The following is a 10,599-nucleotide window of genomic DNA, read 5'->3' as shown; positions in this document are numbered from 1 at the left end:
GTTACCGCAAGCCGGAGTTTCCGTCTACCGCTGAAAATGATAGGACACGTTTTAGCGCACAGTTTGCGGTTTGCGTATTCCGACCGCCGTGCCACAGGTAGCGACATCTGATAAATTGGGCTCATAGGAAATCACGCATAATTTTGTTGTTCATATCTATTTGCTTTCGTTTAAAGTAGCTTGAATATTTCACTTTTCGAGGGAAGAGTTCACAATAACTGTAGTTGTTTTGATAATACTGTAGCCATCACATGTAGAGCTTTCAAAATGATGATGATGATGATGATGATATTTGGACTGTACCCTTTGAATCGGGTGGGTGTGCCACGCACACACTAGCCAGGACAAACAGAGAGAAATGCATGACAAACATAACGACAATAACGTGGCACGAACGAGCCATAAACATATTGCACACCAAAAGGGAACACTTGACAACACTCATGCACATACGAGAAACAAACAAACAAAACAGCATAACATAATGAAGATTCTGAGAATGTACGTCGCCGGGCTGCCGTCGCACACCAGCGTTCCAGGCGGCGCTTTGTACGCGCAACAGCGCGCACGTCCACCACACCGTCGGCGACGCGGCGTCCCCGAAGCTGAGAGCTTCCTGCAGGGTCGGAGGCGGATCATTTTTGCGGATATTGTCACAGTGTCCGAGACCTGCGCAGCTTAAAATGAAGTGTTCGGCGGACTCGTCACCCTCACCACAAGCACGGCACACCACATTGGCCACCTGGTCGTCGAACGTTTTCTGGCGCACGAGAGTACGGAGGGCTCCCGCACGAGCCTCGAAGAGCAACGCACTCCCTAAGCTGTTGTCGTACAGCTGGGAGCCACCGATCGAGGTCTTGTGCTGCGCGTAAACCGCCAGGGTGGGCTTTTCACGCACAGCACGCTGCCACATCACCTACTCTTCCTCACGCACTCGACAGCGCGTGTCACGTGCAGTGCCCGCAGAAACAGGCTCGCGGAAGAATCCGCACTTCTTCTCTAGAAAGTACACACGGCGCGTCTAGTTTGTGCGTATGAAAGTCGCTCCAAGATACTCGAACACGCGTCGCGCGCAGCGCTCTCGATGCATGAACTGGAGGCGACCGCGGTACGACAGCTTACTAGCCGCCTCACGTGCCTCGAAGGACGACCAGCCGAGGTCTCCCTGTACCGCTTCGTTGGCCACATACCTATGACATCCTACAGCGGTGCGTCCCACTGCGCGCTGCCGTCTCTCGAGCCACTGCCAAGTGGTTGTGGAGAGGCAAATCACAGCATTCGCGAACGTGAGAGCCGTCACATGCAGTCATGCACCAACTTCCACAGGTCACGCACCATCAGGAAACTGTTGCAGCCCCACAAGCTTCGGCGGCGAAGAATGCACTGGCCACGAACGGCAGACTGACGAACCTTTGCCTCATGGTGTGAGTACATGGCAGCACCGACAGAAAGCACTACGCCCAGGTATTTGTAAGACGAACACATGCTGATTTCTTCCCTGCCGAGGGTAACTGCTGCGTCTCCGCTGGTTCCCTCGAGGGTAAGAACCGCAGACTTCTTGGCGCTGAACCGGAGTCCAAGCTGTGTTACCTCAGCGAAGCAGATGCCCAGCAGGGCCTGCAGTTCCTGCGAGCCCTCAGCCATAAGTACCAGGTCATCGGTAAATGCAAACCCTGGCAGGCGGTATTGCTCGTCCGCCCCAGTGGTGCTGTATCTGAGCCGAAAACCGAGACCACATTGGAGCAGTTTCCGCTCAATACTTGTGGCATACAGGATATACAAAAGCGGAGAAAGCGGACAGCCTTGACAGAGGCCCATAGTGACAGGGATTTGGTCTGACTGAGTCTGACGAAAGTGCGCGGTGACAATGTTGCCATGTGTTTCGGCGAGAGAGGGGCCAATATCGCTATGTTGCCAATGTTGCCAATATGTTGGGGGCCAATACCCGCTACCTTGCGGTAAACCTAGAAACTGGCACAGCCATCGCCCCCCGGTGGCACACGAAACTAGCAGCTGCTGGAAGGAACTTGGAGCCCTGGAGAGCGCGACATATTGCCCTCTTTTCTAGGGCACATGTTTGCAACGCCGTGGCATATCCGGCCATCTTGTACGCGGCCCGTGTCTCGACTATTCATGCAGGCTCAGTGGCCAAGCTACACCGGTTGTTTGCGGTTTTCGTCTGCATGGAGATCCACGTATGAACCCATGCGCCGCACTAACATTTTCTGGAGTGCCGAAGCCGGGGGTCTTGGGCTCGTTAACATGGAACTTAAACTGATTGTACCGAGATTTATGTACTTCCGAGATCGCAGTGATGGCTTCCTCCAGGCGGTTCTCCAAAGTGTAGGCGCCCTACACCTGGCCCCTTGGCTCGTATCAACAGCAGAGCTTGCACATGGCGTCCGTGCAACAGGCTTTTACAGGGAAGGGGCGGGGGCACTGGTCCTCTTGCAAGAACTCTTCTCCTGGAAGTATTTATGCGCAGTGAAGCCGAGGAAGCTCACTGGGATTTGGTGGAACAGACCATCCCACCCCCCTTGTACCGCTCCCCACTTTTAGGCCGCCTAAAAAGTGACGTCCTACGGCGTGTGCGGAAGCTCCCCGTCTCAACAAGTTCGAAAGATTTCTTCTTCCGTCTGCACGCAGGGATACTCACAACAAAGGCAAGGCAGGAAGAGCGGGGTTTCCTCCCTGGGGGCGCCAACTGTCCGCTCTGAGGAAGGCGGGAGACGGGCGAGCCCGTATTCTTAGAGTGCAATACGGCATCGTATTTCTGGGACGAGCTCCTTCTGGGACGACAATGCTCCTTTGGCACACAATGGCAGCTCACCTGGACCAACTTAGGTTCTTGAATGCCGACACGGAATTCCCACACCTCCGAGATTGTATCCACGTCATGGGACCCTACTCGCTTTGGAGGGCAAGGGTGGATGCTGTTGAATGCGCTGAACACCCTCGGCCGGCGTGGAGGCATTTTGTTCAGAAGGTGCAGTGGGCAGGGACCGCCATTGACGGGCCGGACTCAGACTCCGAGCTGCGTGATGGACTGGCGCAGGGACCGCGTGTCCTTTCAGAATTTAAGGTAAAGGAGCAGAGGAGATGGGACTCAATTTAATGGCTAGAACCGGGAAACACTCCTGCTCACCTTTGCTTGCCCAGAACCCACTTCCCATCCCTCTGCTCCCATCCCATTCCCTTCACTTCAAGCGGTGCACAAAAGGCACCGTCATCCATTCGACAACGTTCGTGCTAGCGTAAGTACCGCCCAAAGTACCGCCCAAACTATGCGGCTGTGCTATCAATACGATGCCACTAGCTTACACTTGCCGGCAGAACATGCTGACGCCATGCTAGCGTAAAGGCCGTAAGCGCGTCTTAAAGCTGCTGCTGTGTACGACGAATACCCTGCAATCATCTGATGTGATCCTGTATATATCTCTGTAAATAAAATTTTTAGATGCGACTGCATCTCATTCACTCGCCTTGTCCCTGCATCCGGCGTCGTCGGCGTCCGTCCCTCCCCCATTCTCCTCGCCGCGCGAGCTGCGCTCTCCGCCGCTCACCCCCTCTCCTCTCCGATAGCGAACACTCTCTCGCGAGGGGCATGGATTGGATTCGATTAAATTGGCTTGGATTGGATTGGATTGAATTTGGATTGGATTGGATTAAAGTGGATTGTGTTGCGTCATAGCCGCCGCAGACGCACTGGTATGGTGTACTAGAATGTAGCGTCCCCTCACCGTTATGCCCGCTATAAAACGCGGTGCCTGCGCCGCTCCGCTCCATCGTTCCAGCGCCGTTCCTCCGCTGTCTAACGCTGCAACGTGAACCCCCTATGCGTCGCATCTACACAGGGGTTCCCGCGAGGGGAGGTGGGTTTTTGTTTTAAAAAAAAAGTGTAGTATTCGCTGAAGGAAGATACGCATCTCTTTAATACTTTTGGGATTCTGTAAATTTTTACTAAACGTTCAAAATACATCCACCAGACGTCCGGACGGATGTACGGAAGAGTTAAATCCGGGCGTCCTATGGAAGTACATGGTATGCCCATCGGCTCTATAAAACGGACGTCCAGCGGGCGTCTGCTAGAGTCGGAATGGACGTACGCTGGACGGCCGACGGACGTCCGATGGTCGCTTGGCGGGCTGGGGGCCGCATTCCCTGATCCTGTGCGCTGCTCATGTTTAGGGTTAAAGGACGTCGCGTTGCCCCATAATTCGAGAGTGTAGTACGAAGTTCTTGCGCACAGCTAATACTGAAGGCAAAATCTTGTTTGGCGTTATTACATTTCGCATAGGGATATATTACGTTCCACAAACACAACAGCCAGAACGCGTAGCTCCGTGGTCACCAACTTTTAAAGCACAACCAAGTACCAGAAAATCCTTGAGATTTCTATAAAGCTCCCTAAGTTAATATTCGAAGTAAAGTATCCCCGACTCCAACTTGATACTATCACTACACGGCTGATACCATCGCTAGTAGAATAACCGAGTTTACTCTAGTAGCGTTGGCTAGTACTACTCCATCTCTTGTACTACAAAAATGCTTAAGTGAAGTATCCAGTGTCACAAAAGGTTGAGTGTGGGAAGTGCTGTGGTCATGTATACGAAAAAAGGCTTTTCTTCACAAAGCAGCGGCTGCTAACGTCCTTCGTCTTCCTCCCACAGTACATCCTCATCGACACGCAGATGATAACAGGCGGCGCCTTCGGAAAGCAGAGGGCGGTCACTCTGTCCCCGGAGGATTACATTTTGGGAGCACTGGAGCTCTACATGGACGTCATCAACCTGTTCCTGTTCATATTAGATCTTATCAGACAGCTGAAAGACGAATAAGCGATGACGACACATTTTGCATGGACTCCTGGGGACACCGCGATAACCTCGGGCAGCTATAAAAATATACAATCTGGTGTCTGCGACGTAGCTCGCAGTAAATAAAATTGTGCAAATTCTTTGTTTCTTCTCTTTCGGTTAGTTCGACGTGTGTGTGTGTGTGTGTGTGTGTGTGCGTGCGTGTGCGTGTGTGTGCGCGTGTGTGTGTGTGTGTGTGTGTGTGTGCGTGCGTGCGTGCGTGCGTGCGTGCGTGCGTGCGTGCGTGCGTGCGTGCGTGCGCGTGTGCGTGTGCGTGTGCGTGTGCGTGTGCGTGTGTGTGTGTGTGTGTGTGTGTGTGTGTGTGTGTGTGTGTGTGTGTGTGTGTGTGTCACCTTATCAAAAAGGGAAATATACATCTTGTCGCGCTAGGAACTCAGCATGCGCTCCGTGTAACACCGTGTGCAATTGTATTCACATACGTTCAAACTTTTTGTACCTTTTTTCATACAAGCGCGTGTATATATATGTTCAATCTGCGTTCATAAATCAGTTGTTAGTTTGCGCTTCGTCCTGTTTTGTTGTCTTTCTCGCCCTTGTTTACTAGTCAAAGTTTAAGCGCTCTCCACTCAAGCTAATACATTCATTTGAGATCAACCAAAACAACTCCGTCCGTTTTGTGCTTGCTATAATCGAACAGCCAGCGTAACAGCAATGACATCGTCTTAACCTGCCATCTTTAGCATTTCGACGCACAATTTTCGCCTCAGCTTGTTTCATCAAATATTTCGCCATACAATCCTGCTGTATAATAAATAAATAAATAAATAAATAAATAAATAAATAAATAAATAAATAAATAAATAAATAAATAAATAAATAAATAAATAAATAAATAAATAAATAAATAAATAAATAAATAAATAAATAAATAAATAAATAAACAAATAAAATATAAGTGTTGCCACGGCTCTCATCTCCCGTGCAGGTTAACTTTCAATTAGCTTTGCAATCTAGCTGTGAGTGAGTTGCAGAGTCTTGCGTTCCGTTCAGAGTTGTCGTGTACATAGTGTAGATCCATAAACATGCGCTCCACCTATATACCACACGGAAGGTTATGGAAGTAGGACGGAGATTGTCGAGATGAGGGGCTTGATAGGCTAAGGAATAAAATGGGTTTCAGCGGTTTTTCATTGCACAGGTGGTGACGTAATATTTAATATGCGTTAATGCGCTGCCGAAGATGCTCCGTGGGCTCACCCAAGTTAAATTGCATATTGTTCCGAGCCTGGGGCGTGTGTCTTTCTTTTCTTTTTTTAATAGGAAAACTGCGATGTTCGCAAAAGTGGACAACTTTATTGAATTCCGGATTAGGTTGCCTGTGTAGAGTGCAAAATTCCTAATTTTGAGGATGCCTAGTTCGCAAGAAATGGATGCGGCCTTGAGAGGGAGAAGTTCCCGCGCTGACCATTCTGTGGACCATGGACGACAGAATAATGTTCAGCTTTAATCTGTGGTCCAAACCACAGGTTTATGTTCTGGTTTAAGCTACTCCTAAAAGGTCTCCGCTCGTTGACTTCCGTGGCGCAGAGGCAGAATGTCCCAGCAGTTATGTAGCTTTTTTTTCTTCTTTGCTGTTACCTGTTCTCTTATGTCAATTCTATGCATTATTTGTGTAAAGTGTGGATTGGAATTTTTTAGGTTGCTTTAGACGAATAAGAATCAACTATACCATGGCACGGTCCGCAGAATGAGCCACTGTGGTCTTGTTCACAGAATAACGCTGGACATTATCCTCTGTTCATTATCATCATCACCCGCTGGTCCACAGAATAGGCACTGCGTCAAATAAGAGCCAACAAGTTCATTTGGTTGCGCCTGGAGGCCGCCACAGTTTTTATTTGGACATGCCTTCGATTGCAAACTAAAAGACAGATTCTCCTAGACACCCTTCCCGCTAACTTACGACCAAATTCCTTAAATGACCTCCTGCGTCCCTCCTACCCACCTAATTTAGCGAAGGCAGTGTGGGACACTCCTGCATTTTATATCCCAACCCACTATTTTTCCCTTGCTATTTCGCACCCATACCCATCGTGAACCTTTACTATCGCTACTCCTATAAGGGGGTCTGATGCACTAGCAAGAGACCCCCGGGTGTTTTTTCTACATTTAAATAAACATTTAAAAAAGTTTTAAGCAGTTTTCTTTACAATCGGTATATTTTGTTGCTTTCTTAAAGGCGCCATAAATTAAAACAAAAAAGACACTTGGTTCATTAAGAAAACTGTTTTGTTCGCATAGCTACGACGCCAATTTTATCTCAAACTTCTAATAAATAATCGAGATGTGAAAGAAAACATGAGGCGATGTGGCGACCCCCCAGTCACATTATGGCGACTTCCGTGTCGTCATGGGATCTCGTTTGTGCGATCGGCGGCCGCCGGTCCAAGCCACGCTCCCGGCCGCACCCAGCACGTGCGCTTGCCGTGACGTCACGGCGGCCGCGTGACATACCCCGGGAGAGGTCCATTAATTTATTTCGTCCCTCCATCGTGTCATTGGCCTTCCCCTTCTTCTCTACCCATCTCTTGGTATCCACTCTGTTACCCTGATTGTCCAGCGGTTGTCGGTTCATCCCACTACATGGCCGTCCCAAGTCCATTTCTTTTTCTTCATTTGAACTATATAATACCTTCTATTCTAGTTTGTTCTCTGATACAGGCAGCTCGTTTCCTGTCCCTGTGTGTTACTCCTAACATTATTCGTTCCATGGCCCGTTGAGCCGACCTAAGTTTGCTTTCTTTGTAGTTGTTTAGTAAGGCGCCACGTTTCAGCTATACGTATGTCATCAGCAGCAGCATGCACTGGTGGTAGATTTTTCTTTTTAGTGACAGAGGTAACTTACTTTTCATTATTTGGGAGTGCTTGCCGAGTGCTCTGCTCCCTAATTCATGCATAATATGCGCTGTATTTCTCTCGCATGGTTGGGGTCAGCACCAACCATCTGTCCGAGGTAGTTATATTCTTTTACTTCTTCTAGCGTTTTGTTTCCTAATCTGAAAAGGACGTTTTTGGCATGCTTTTTCCTCCTTACATTGGATTTATTCATATTTATTTTTAGTCCCTCGGCCCTGCTTTATTTTAGCCCCACAGAATCAGGGTGTAGACGAGAATTACGTAAGAATACTACAGGATATCTACAATGGGTCCACAGCTATCATAGTCCTCCATAAGGACGGGAGTAAAATACCTATAAGGAAGGGCGTCAGGCATGGAGACACAATTTCTCCAATGTTATTCAGAGCACGTTTACAAGAGGTATTCAGAACATTGGATTGGGAACAGGCTGGCGTAAGGGTTAATGGAGAATACCTCAGTAACCTCACATTTGCTGATGGCGTTGCCTTGCTAAGTAACTTGGAGGACGAATTGCAAGGCATGATTACCGCACTGGACAAGCAGAGTACAATCGCGGGCCTGAAAATTAATATGCAGAAAACTAGAGTAATGCTCAATAGCTTCGGGAGAGCGCAGCGGTTTGAGATAGGTGGCGACGCAGTAGAAGTGGTAAGCCAATATATCTACCTAGGCCAAGTAGTGACCCCGGATCGCTACCATGAGGCAGAAATAATTAGAAGGACAAGAATGCGGTGGAGTGAATTCGACATGCATTCTCAAACTGTACTAAAGTGTGAAGACGGGCTAGTTGGTTCATACTGAAGGCAAAAAACAGCGCAAAGAAACGACACGTAAACGAGAAAAAGACAAACGCGGGCGCTGAGCTGACAACTGAATGAATTTTATTGCCCGCATGCAATATAAGAAAAACCAGTAAGAAACTAAAACAAGATAAAGTTAGGATTGTAGATATGCAATCTTCTTTGACAACAAGTCGACAGACGGTTTGCTGACCCATGCGCCCGCACGCTCGTGCATATGAAAAGCTTCAAAGATATCGCGTGTTCTTTGGTCACCCCAGCGCTTAAGCGCAGAGTTAGGCTGAAAATATTTTTTTTCTGTCAAGACGCACAAGGCGGGAAGCCCTTTCAGAGCGATCGTCTCTGAGCGCAGCACTTGGCAACATGTCGTTGGGCAGTTTCTGCAAAGGTCGCTTTCTTTGCTGAAGGTTGATGACCCGTTCCTGGTGCGGAGACCACAAGATGTGTCTGGCTTTCTTGACGAAAACGCAACGCAACCTGGAAGGTTGAACGTCACTGCCAGAATTTCCGATTCCACGGACATTAATTGAAATGAAAGATGGGCTTTATGGCAAAATTGAGGGGATACTAAAGTTAGCAATACTCCTCCTTTAGTTGGACGGTCTAAACGGAACGTTCGGTAATTCTGGAATCTAAATGGCCGACCAGGAGCCAGCCAAGTTTCCTCCAGTACAATAACATCTGGTCGGGTTTTATAGGCAATATAGTGAAGGTCTACTAGCGCTGAAAAGACTGAACGACAATTCCATTGAAGTATCCGAAGAGACATTATGGGGAAGTGATGGCCGCCACAGCCGCCTCCAAAATATCACCTGTTTTTTCACTCGCTTGACCTTTCTTTGTCTTTTGTTTCGGGCACGAATCAGGGGAACCCAAAATCGGCGATCCTGTTCTTTTATATGCAGCCGATTGACACTCCATGTCTTCTGGGTGGTTCTCAGACTCGACGTTATTCTCGTTGGCAGGACGAATGTTAGATGACGGGCGAGAAACAGGCAGGCCAGTTACGGCTTTGGATGCATGACGAACAATCGAGGAAGGACGATCGGAGGGCAGGCCAGCTACCACTTTGGAGGGAAGAGAAGTACCTCCGCATTGGGACTGAGACGAAGGGTTTGCAGAAGCAGAAGTGGATGGTGACGGTTGGCTGAAACGGCTTGAAGATTGAGCGGGATCAACCTCATCCAAAGGTTGTTGGTTGAGTGCCCCAACAGCCTTATTATTGAAACCACAAGCTAAATCTGTTTGCACAGCTACGCCACAACGCGGACACATACTATGTGATGTGTGCTGTATGAGCTGTTAGGAGTTCTGCCATAGCATGCAAGTAGCGATCCATCATCTTGGATTGACTTTTTTCGATTGCTGACGCGATCACATCAACAAGAGATGCGTCCACAGTAGCGGAGCCACGTGCCACAACTGAGGCGTAGCCATCGCCTCACTCCGCGTGCACCGGCGCTTTTCAATTACCTCTAAGATCTTCACCTCTTGTGCTCGAACTGGACAGTTGGAGTAATCCGCACGGTGTGAGTTTCCACATAGGCAACAAGTTTCCTCACCTGTCTGGCATGGAGCCGGGGGGTGATCGCCTCCACAAGTGCAACAACGAGCGGACGACTTACAGCCCCCGACACTGTGACCGAATCGCCAACATTTTCGGCACTGTAGTGGACGAACGGAAAGCGGCCCAACCTTGAAGCTTAGGGGCCACGCCTTTAACTCCCCAGGGACAGACACACCAGAGAAGGTGGCGATGACTGACTCGATCGGATAGCGGTCATCATTCTCCACTCGGCTACACCGATGCACAGCAATGACACCAGCCGAAGCGAACTCCTCCAGCATATCTGACACTGACATTTCTGGGTCAACTCCGCGAATGATGCCCTTCGAGCATGCAAGATGGACAGGCACAAATTGGTTCACGGGGAAAGAGGCAAAGGTTGAACACTGCAGTAAGTCCTGCACGCACTCTTGGTCAGGCGATCGGAGCACAACGCCGCCTTTCCCGAAGGAACGCACGCTGCTGATTTTCTGGTAGCGCTCCGTAGCAGAACGAA

The sequence above is a fragment of the Haemaphysalis longicornis genome, unplaced genomic scaffold (genome assembly GCF_048455015.1).
Source record: "Haemaphysalis longicornis isolate Haplotype H1 unplaced genomic scaffold, Haemaphysalis longicornis Haplotype H1 scaffold_4, whole genome shotgun sequence".
NCBI classification, from domain to species: domain Eukaryota; kingdom Metazoa; phylum Arthropoda; class Arachnida; order Ixodida; family Ixodidae; genus Haemaphysalis; species Haemaphysalis longicornis.
Note: the sequence above shows the minus strand (reverse complement) of the source record.